The 11,285-nt window shown below is 38.6% G+C and overlaps 1 pseudogene; it reads right to left on the bottom strand.

Annotated features, from left to right (window-relative positions):
- Positions 1-1,535: 1,535 nt before the first annotated feature.
- LOC101621882 lies at positions 1,536-10,545 on the bottom strand (annotated as a pseudogene).
- Positions 10,546-11,285: the final 740 nt, after the last annotated feature.

Genomic DNA, 11,285 nt, shown 5'->3' with positions numbered 1-11,285 from the left:
ATATTAAATCCTTATCAACATATGCTTTGCATTCTTTGAATTATCTCTTTACAGTATGGTTCAATTTATAAAAGTTTAAACTTTGATGAAACACATTTATTTATTTGGTGTCATATCTAAGAAATTGCTAGTAATTTATTTATTTGGTGTCATATCTAAGAAATTACTAATACCATGTGATAAAAACCTACTTCCTTTTAAGAGCTTTATTGTTTTAACTCCTCATTTAATTTTTTAAATTAATTTGGGGTCAGTTTTTATGGTGTGATCATTTGTTTTGTGTCTCAGCAACTTTTGTTAAAATCACAATTCTGACCATCCCTGGTGGCACAGCAGGTTAGGACGCAGCACTTTAAGCAGGCTGCAGGAGCTTCAGTATGAGTTAGATCCCTGGTCCCAGAGATGACTCACATGGTGCAGCAGGGTCCCATCAGCAGTGTATTTTGTCAATCTGCCTCTTCTGCTCCCCACTGTCTCTGCTAAATCATCTCACTGCCCCTACAACTCTGGCCTGTACCCCATTTTTGTATGCATAAATAAATAAATCTTACACACACACACAATTCTTACCCTTCAACAAATGAATTTTGCACTATTCTCAAAAGTCGACTTACATGAAAGTTAGCATTTGTATGAAATTCATGACTTTCACTCTATATAATAGCAATTCTGAACTATGACAGTGTTAGGACACAGCATACTGCTTCATTGCTAGGTCTGGAGGAATGTTGTTCCCAGACTTAGAATGCCCTCTTTCTGCTCACCTCAAGTTGGAAGCAATCATTCTCACTTTTTCTTGGATACACATGGACAAAATTTAAGCACTGCTAAAATATGTATGGCAACGCATATCACACTCATAAATAAATGTACCTTCATTTGTACCCTTTAATTAAATATTTTCAGAAATTTAGTAAAATTAGAGAAGGTAAATCATAAAGCAAAACAATTTTTGTAGATGCTCTTGTGAGATGCTCTTGTGTAGATGCTCTTCTGAGTTGGCCAGGGGGAAACAATGGTGACAGTCATCTACATTCCATTTTAGAAATGATTAGGAAGTTCCAAGATGGAATCAGACAGATGGGAAGATTTTTTTTTTCAATTTTCAAAGTTTAATCTTTAAAAGTGGTTCCTTACAAGGAATACTTGTAAACAATTCCAGCGGCTTTGAGGGTGTTCTCTTCTTATAACAGGAGCCTGTCATCATCCTCTAAACTCATCACAAGTTCATTTGTCTTTGATTTATGTGCTTGATGAATAATCTTTAGTTTATCATATTTATAATTTCTGAATGGTGGTGGCAGGTTGGTCCTTACAGGTATATCTTACTTTAGAAATAATATAAATTGCTTCACAGTTTGGTCCAACTTAACTCCATGATATACTATGGGTTTGAAATTGTGATGCTCAAATGAACGAATGAGGCAAACAGTGATGGTCACTTCTTCAGAAGCCATGTGAAGAAATTCCTGCTCCCGGCATCCTCTTCGGCTCCCGCCCGTGCGTGCGCTTTTTTTTTTTTTTTTTTTTTCCGAGCTTGGGGGAATTTATTAAGAATGGCTTTCGGGTACCAAAGGGAGTTGAGGTTCCCTCCAGCATGGCGGGTGTCCCAGCTGGGCTGCGCTACTTGGTAGGCCACACTGCAACGACCACGATGGCCACGAGCAACAGTAAAATCACCATTATCATCCCACAAGATATTGACTTTCTGTCCACCATATTCAAAAGCCTGGTTTTGGTGCAAAGCTTCTCATCAGTATTTTCCACCAGGTTGGCAAGGTCATCAATTATTTCATTCTGTTCATCCAGTTCATTCCCAATTTCCTGCCCCATTTGTTTTTGGCGACTTATGATAGATGAAAGGGCATCAAGGCCTGCATCCTGTTCTTGGATAATTCTCTGCTGCTGTTGTCGAATTTCATCAAAACCCAAGCCTCTGGTCTCCTCTGGCTCCTCGAAGAGCCAAGGGTTGGGTACCGCACGCTTAGCCCCTCCAGTCATGAGGCTGGACTTTTCTCCTTGGAGCCGTGAGCTCGCCTGTTCTTTTTCACCAGCCTGAGGTCACCCCTCTGCCCACTCACGTCAGGCCTGTCCATAGCACTGCTACCCCGAAGAAACACCCAGCACCACAGCACATAGCCCCATTGCAGTCTTCTGATTTGTTTACAAACCCTGCCCAGGACACAACTCCTTACTCAGCAACTCCCTGTAAATAAAATTTTATCTTGCTTCCTATATTTCACAATTTCTTTCTAAAAATCTTGAGTCACATGCTCCTAGGAAGAAGGAACAGCATCTTCCCATCTTGAACAGTTGGCCAGGGGGAAACAATGGTGACAGTCATCTACATTCCATTTTAGAAATGATCAGGAAGTTTCAAGATGGAATCAGACAGATGGGAAGACTCAGTGAGATCAGAAGAATCTTAAAACTAAGACTGTGAATCAATAAAATAGACAAAATGCCCAGACCAGACTGCCAAATGATGGTAGGGAGCACCCTCAAAAAGCTGAGGACATGGAAACATTTCTCATGCTAATGATTTATGCTGTTATGTTTCCTTATCTATCTAATGTTTTTTTAAGATGCATTTATTTATACATACAGAACTGGGGTACAGACTAGAGGTGTAGAGGTGGTGAAAGGATTCACCAGAGACAGAGTGGGGAGCAGAACAGACTGATGAAGTACACTGCTGAGGGGAGCAGCAGGAAGGTCAGGAGAGGTCTGCCAGTCATGCTGAAGTGGCTTTAGCTTCTTAGTGCTCTACTTTAATCCACTGCACCATCAGGGAGGGCCCATCTACCTGATGCTTTTTAAAAAGTAATATAGATTCCCTCCCACCATGATCAATCCATATGCATTTTCTATCCTCTTCTGACTCCCATAGAAAGTTGATCCCCCATCTTCTACCCCTTATCCTATTCACTCTTCAAAACACCTGCTTTGGAAAACCAGCTAATAAGCTAACTGGGATGACACACTGACTGGTAAGGCTTCATGTAACAGTTTCTTCAAGGATTTGTGTTTTAACAGAGGACAAGGAAACTTATAAAATACACATCTGTAACTATGGCTTCTTTCGTCCTTACCAAGCAGGAAGAGGATATTACCAAGCTAAAGAGCAGCATTTCTGGGAAACATCCATCCACCTGGTGACCAGCTGTTCAGCCATCATCTAAAGCTGACTTTGCCCATGTTTCCAAGAGTTATTACCTGCAGTAAATCTCCTTTTCTAAAATAAATCCAGAAGCCAGCTACAACTGTGGCCTTCTCTGTAACTAAAGACTGGCACAGTATGAAAAGAATCTATGCCCTCTAGCTTCCAATAACAAACATCTAAAATCAAATTCTAACAGCTCCTAGAATTTTATAAATTCATTTGGAAAAAAATATATATTATAAATAAAATATTGTGTGCTTATGTATACAAAGATATACATGTACACATATGTGTGTAAGAAATTTTAGAAAAATAACTTAAGTCATTTTTTTCCTTGGTGGTAGCTATTGTGTTAATCAAATCTCATCTAAAATAATTTATCTATAACTCCAGGCACAGGGAAGAAATTTAAATTCAGTAGTGATTCAGAATCAAAGAATAAACACGAGCATGTGTCTTTATTATAAAAGAGAAAGCCTGAGGACAGGATGTGGTTGCAAAAGAAATATTTCCCTTCAGACTACTGGCTTTGTGAAACTTTGGTGAGGTAAAGAGGTCATTTTCATCTGAAGGCTTACATGAATGAAGTTTAAACTTAAAAAACTACCAAAGGTACTAAAAAATTTGGGATGCTTCAATTCATTAGTTGTTCTTCATGTATATAAAATCAAGCTTATAGACAACCCACAATATAAGAACATACCTATGATATAGATCCCTCCCCACCATCAGCAATCCATTTGCATTTTGTACCCATAATGCCCTATTCCTATAGCACAATGTTAAAACTCTTTATTAGTACAATAGTGAGTAACAATAAAAGGATACATTATTCCCGGAGGATATTTTACTATTTCAGGACTGTACAAAAAAGGTTATGGTGAAAATAACTTCAAGGAATTAACTGAACTTTATATGTCAAACATTTGTGTAACGTGCTGAAATATAAAGTAAAGGCAATGAAGTGCTACAGATCAGAGAGCAGGGTGCAGAGGGAAGAACATGTTTGGGACATGTTCAATTTGAACTCCCTATGGGAAGTTCAAAAAGAGGAGTCAAGTACCAAATTGGCTACACAAATTTAAAATGCTGTAGGAATTTGTTCAGAAGACATAAACATATGATTCATCAGTATATAAATGGAAATGAAGTGATGGAATCAAATGTAAATAGAAATGAGAGTACCCAACAAAGAGACCTGGGGCTCACTGCAGCATATGAATAAATAGCAAAGGGAAAGGGTGGAAGAACTTCTTTTGCTTATAAGGTTCCCATTCATCTTCAAACAGTAGATTCATAGAGCAGTGGTTATCTTATGATCACTCAAAGTATGTGACTGTGAAAAGTTTAGTAAAAGAGTATTTACTAATGTGTGATCCGGGTTATAAATAGCTCAGGGGCAACAAAACACACCATCATTGAAAATACTGTAAGCCTAGACCAGGGGGATGTAGAGTACTGGTCCTTCTACCCACATCCCTATGTCTCCTGTTGACCAAAACCAATTAAAACTAATGCCCAAGTCATAGTTGAAATAGTGGGGGTGCCAGAGGATAGTGGTACAGGAGATGCAGAAGGGAAAACTGAGAATATCTAAAACCATATTATCAAAATAAGTAGTTACAATTGAGCCAGGCACTTACATACTTTTAAATACCAATATTCCAGAACATACAGGCCCATTCACTTTGTCCTCAAATTACAAGCTTCTCAAGTTGGATTAGAACAGTCTAATTCAATGTTTCCAGCATTACCTTTATCTACAAAGCAGTGCTTGTGTCATATCTTTGATATTTTATCAAATTGCCCATTTTTTAATAAAACTGAAACTGCATAGACAAGACTGATACTACTAAAGTGTAGGAAAAGCCTTACATTTTTTTTTAATGCTGTAGTAACTAAAGAAATTTTATGAAATGCACAAAGGACAAATATGTGCTCAAAGGAAAGATGTAATGAGGAATTTTAGATTATTTTGGAAATTCTAACATATTCCCTTTCTTATGTCATTAAACCTTCATAAAAATTTTCAGGGAAAGTCAGAGCAAAGATGGAGGCCTAAGAAAATTACTGTCTCATCCGCTCGGCTCCCACAAGCACACTATAGGTACAGCTACCTACGAAAAAGTTTTTGCAAAAAAAATCTGAAAGCCATCTGAACAACTGCTCCTCCAAGGGTCATGAGAGAAATTCCACAGCTATGCAGACTTGTTTTGCTCAGAAGATAAATCTCTGAGGCTCAACGTCCCCATGGCATGAGCTGCATCCAGCCAGCACCCAGCTCCACATTGCTCCAGCTTCCACACAAGGACAGGGGAGGTGGAAAATGACAAATTTTTGTGACCACACAGACATGTCAGGTAAACTGGGTAAAGTTGGCAATTTTCCCTAAGAAAATGGTTGGAAGGACAGGGGACCAAAAGAAAGAAAATCAGAAGAACCCTTCTACCCTCCTCCCCCATAAACCCAGCATACCACGACCAGCAGAAAGGACAAATAAAATGGAGACCAGAAAAGGGGAGAAGTCAAACATGGGATTCTGATTCCTGAGATATCCGGACAAGGTCAGGTGAGCATACGGAGTCTAAGACAGACAGTCAGGGGCGCCAAGTGCTTCAATGTGGCACTTCTCCCTGCAGACAGGCAAGATATATGTATATATTTGTTTCTCTTCTTTCTATAATCTGGTCTGCTCTTAACATCAGGAAAGACATTAAGGGGATCCTCTTAGAAACAGTTGCTACATAGGGGAATAGGGGACCTCTTAGCCCTTAGGAACCCCATCACTCACCTCAAAGGCCCTGAAAAACTCCACACACACCGCAGCAATTCTGTCAACAAACACCATTTTGTTTTCCTATCTTCTGGGATCTTTCTTTCTTTTCTTTCTTTTCTTCTTTCTTTCTTTCTTCCTTTCTTCCTTCCTTCCTTTCTTCCTTCCTTTCTTCCTTTCTTTCTTCCTTCCTTCCTTCCTTCCTCCCTTCCTTCCTTCCTTCCTTCCTTTCTTTCTTTCTTTCTTTCTTTCTTTCTTTCTTCCCTCTTCACTAAAACATTACAAGAGATAGTGCTCCTCAGTGGTGACCATGGGGAGCCACCAGATTCCCGAGAAGCAATTCTCTCCCATCTGTACATGTGTTTGTTCATCTACTGGTCTGCTGTTGCTAGTCTTCTGTTCCTTCCTCTCTGTCCTAATTCTGTTTTCTGATTCTTCTACTTCTCTTCTTTACTCCCCTTAATATTAGTGCCACTACTTTCTCTTGCCTCTCCTCCTCTCCTCTGTCCTCTTCCCCCTATATAACCCTTGTTTTTCTCTCACCTTTGTTCCATTTATATCTCTGTACCATCGTTCTCTCTCCTCTTATCCCTGCTCTCACTCTTTATTCTCCTCAATCAGTAGTTATCTGAGAAATGCCTCAAGGGACCTAGCAGCTCAATGGAGAAATACATTCCACCCAGCCTATAGGCACTTCTCTGTGAACTTGGTCTCAGAGGGTTTCTGGAGGAGCACAGCTCCAAATGAAACACTGGTGTGCCACTAACTGAGATGCCATACCCCTTCCTACACAGTGGTAGGGGGTGAGGAGCAGAAAAGAAGGAGCTCCTGTAGCAAAGCACAGCTCAGAGCATCTACCATTACTGAATAGTATGTGAACTTGTAAATAGTCACAGTTGCTCAGACACCAGATAGACATACCTGTACCTCAGGAAATTAAATCAGAAGTCATGCCTACCAGCACCAGCAGTACAGGGGCACCATAAACAGAGCAAAGTCAAAGGCTAACAACAGGAAGAAAGAAAAATACCAATGATCAAACAGGCCCTTCTGGGAACAATACACCACAGAAAGAAACTCAACCTCCATAACATGAGAATATGGACACCAAAGAATATTTCTACCTAACATACACAATAATTTTAAAAGGCCATGATAAGAACAATCAAAGGGTTAAAAGAAAATGCAGAAAGGGATAAGAATATATCAGTGAACTGAGGAATGAGAAGGAATCCCTAAAAAAGAAAGTGAAGAATCTTAAGGATATCCACAGAATAGTGGAGGAGCTCAAGAATTCTTGGAAATGATATGAAGATGGAATAGAAGAAATGGAAGAACAATCAGTACTCTTGAAGATACAGACATAAAAATAACCAAAAATAACAGAAAGACATATAATAGTAAATTTCCCAAAGGTCCAAAACAAAGAAAAAATAATGAAACAAACAAACAAACAAAAAAACAGATAACTTATAAAGGAAAACCAATCAGACTGACATCAGACTTCTCCAAAGAAACACTATGGGCAAGGGGAAGATGAGGAGACATATTTAATAAACTCCAAGTCAACAAATTCCAACCAAGTATACTCTACCCTGAAAAGCTCTCCTTCTTTTATGATGGAAAAATAAAAACCTTTCAGGCAAACAAAATGTTCAAAAATTCATTACAACTAAACCCCAACTCCAAAGGATAGTACAGGAAACCATAGAGCAAAAATCATTAGAAGAATGAAGAGGAAGACTAGAACAAGGTAAGGAATAGAATCACAAAAAGGCAAAACAAAATGGCAAAGATAGATGCAGTGTATAGACTTTAACTCTAAATGTAAATGGACTAAACTCATTAATAAAAAGACACAGAGTAGCAAGTTGGATTAAAAAACAAACCAACTTTTTGCTGTATACAGGAAACACATTTAACAATAAAAGATAGGCACAGACTGAAAGTAAAAGGATGGAGAATAATCTTACAAGCAAATAGACCAAAAAGGAAGGGACAGCTATATTTATATCAGACTTCAAGCTAAAAAAAAATGTTTAAAAGAGACACAGATGGTCAATCACTACATTTTGATTCAGAGGACCACACATCAGGAAGATATAACATTCATCAACACATACTCACCAAATGAAGGAGCACCAAAATATATCAGGCAATTATTAACATTTCTGAAAGCAAACATTAGAGAAAATGCATATGTACTAGGAGACTTCAACAGATCACTCCACCAATAGATAGATTAACAAGACAAAGCTAAGCAAAACACTATAGAGCTCTAAACAAGGCTTAACAGACAACTATAGAACACTGTATCCAAAAAAACCTGACTATACTTTTCTCTCAAGTGCACATGGATCTCCAGGATTGATCACATACTAGGACACAAGATAAACATCAGCTGATACACTAAGATCAAAATCATGCCAACTATCTTCTCTGACCATGCAGGCATCAAACTAGAAATAAACCATATGGAGAAAGCAAGAAACCCACCTACCACATGGAGACTGAAACTCACACTAATGTAAGACAACTAAATCAATGAGGAGATCAATGAAAAAATTTAAAACTACATGGAGAAGAGTGATAATGAAGACACAACTCTCCAGAACATATGGGACATAGCAAAAGCAGTTGTAAGAGGAAAATATATAGCAATACAGGTTCACATCAAGATATAAAAAATAACTCAAACAACCTAATCATCAACCATAAAGAAATAGAAAAATAACAACAATAAAAACCCAAAAGTGAGTAAAAGAAAGGAAATAATAAAAATCAAAGAAGAAATAAATGAAATAAGAGAAAACAATCCAAACAATTGATGAAACCAAAAGTTGTTCCTTTGAATAAAATAAACAAAATAGCCAGGCTCACAAAGGAAAAAAAATGAGAAAAAGCATAAATAAATAGTATCAAAAACAAAAAAAAGGAGAAATTACCACAGACATAGCAGAAATAAAAAGAATAATCAGAGATTACTATGAACGGTTATAGGCAAACAAGTTCAACAATTTAGAAGAGATGGAAAAAATTCCTACAACTTTATACCATCCAAAGTTAGACAAAGAAGAAATAGAATACCTAAACAAGCAGTGAAATTGAAATAGTAATCAAAACAAAAGCACAGGACCTGATAGATTCACAAATTATTCTACCAAACATTTGGAAACAAACTAGACAAGGATGCCCATTTCTTCATAACTTCATACCAGAGGTCTTGGCCAGAGCTGTCATACACAGGAAATAAAGAGAATTCAGGTCTCAAAAGAAAATAAAAGTCATCATTAGCTGCAAACAATATATTACATACATAAAAATCTTAAAACCTCCATCAGCAAGTTATTAGAAACAATGAATACAGCAAAGTGACAGATTCCAAAACCAACATTCAAAACATCCATAGCCTACTAATAAGCAAACAAGAAATGAAGGAAATTCAGAAAATAACTTTATTGATAGTTGTTTTTAATATAATTAAATATCTCATTATGAACATAACAAAACAGGGAAAAGATTGATACAGTGATAACTATAAGATATTGGTAAAGGATTTAGATTGTAACAAGGAGTGCAAGGATAGCCACTGTTCATGGTGGGGATAATCAGTGTCATCAAAGTGACTCTCCGGGTAAAATTATATACATATTTAACATAATTCACATCAAAATGCACACAACATTTATCAAAAACAGAAGAAAAATAATGAATTAAGTGGCTCAAAAAGATTTCAAAATGCAAAACAACCCCAACAAAAAAGGAAAGAAGTGGAGATATCATATTCGCTGATACAAACTTTAGTACAAAGCTACAGTATTAAAAACAATATTGTGTTGGCATGAAATCAGATGTATTGATCAAAGGACTAGAGCTAGCAGCCCCAAAATACATCTACATATTTACCAGCCCCTTATTTATACCAAAAAAAAAAAAAATAAGAATGACAATAAAATGGGGAACAGACTTCCTTTTTTAATAAATGATGCTGGGAAACTTGGTAAACCACACATAAAAGAATGAAGTTGGATAACGTGCTAACATCACATACAAATATGAATTCCAAATAAAATTAAAGATTTATATAAAAATGGTGTATATTCCATGATATCAATAATCAAGACATTTATTATAACTCAAACCCTATGGCAAGGAAATTAAAAGCAAACTATAAAAAGCAAGATTAAAAATGGTGGCAGAGCAAGGATCCCGACATCATTACATCCAAGCTCCACAGGAATGTAAGACTAAAATCGGAATCGGACTGTAGACTTACATACTACAAGTTTCAACCCAAATGAGAGCACCCTGGACTCACTAGAAGGAACATATCTGCGGGAGACTCAGCAATTGGGGAGCTCCAATAGGGGAGCTTTGATCGGGGAGTACACAGATGTCCAGGCACTAGGAAGTGCCTCAGACTGGAGGCTGCTGCTCTTCCACCTCGATAAAGACCTGGAGATAAAGAGATACAACTTAGCTCAGTGAGTTGAGCCCAAGCTGCAGGGAAACAACTGCTCAGATTGGGCACATAGAGCCCAGGAGTTGGGCAGAAAGAATTGGCGGCTGGGGCAGCTGGGAGCTTGAGCTCTTCTAGCACTCCCTGCATCACCTGCCCCCACAGCAGAGGCCTGGAGGCTTGTTCACCACCTTTAAAGCATGGCCTAGCAAGGCTAACGAAGCCCAGGAGGTAAAAGGGGGGGGGGGATGGTTAGATGGATTCAATCACAGGCCCAACCCTCGGAAAATACAACCATTTTAACACTCCCCTGATCCTCCACAGGCACATCTTAGCATAGAGAGGACCTAGCAAGTGCTTCAGATGGGGAGACTTGCTATGGGTCTACCTGCTTACCACATCTACCCACAAAACCTGCAGTAAAGCCCTGGTGTTAAAAAGAGACAGCTCAGCTCTGTGAGTGGAACCCAAGCAGTGGGGAAAGACTGCTCAGGCAGGGACTGCTTCAGTGGGAACAAAGAGCCTTGGAGGTGCTGAGGGAGGACTGGAAGCCTTCACAGCTGTGATGCTTGCAGTCCTTCTGGCATTTCCTGCATCCCTGCATCCCCCACCCCAACAGCAGAGGTCTGAAGACTTGTGATCCAGTAAGGCTCTGTGCTACAGGCTCACAGGACTCAGAGTATAAACAAAACTAGTGACTGGCTCATTCACAAGCTAGTTGCACATAGACTTACAACACTTCTAATGTGCCCCACCCTCCTCGGGCACATCCAAGCAGAGAGGGAACCCAGGATATCGGAAGGCTACAGAGATGAACAGGCACCTTCCAAAAGCAAGGACTCAACTTATTACTGGAAGAAGCTGAACACCACAAGAGACCCCTGACAGTT

The sequence above is a fragment of the Condylura cristata genome, unplaced genomic scaffold (assembly GCF_000260355.1).
Source record: "Condylura cristata isolate star-nosed mole 26May11 unplaced genomic scaffold, ConCri1.0 scaffold00016, whole genome shotgun sequence".
Lineage (NCBI taxonomy): Eukaryota > Metazoa > Chordata > Mammalia > Eulipotyphla > Talpidae > Condylura > Condylura cristata.
This window is presented reverse-complemented; position numbering and strand designations above follow the sequence as displayed.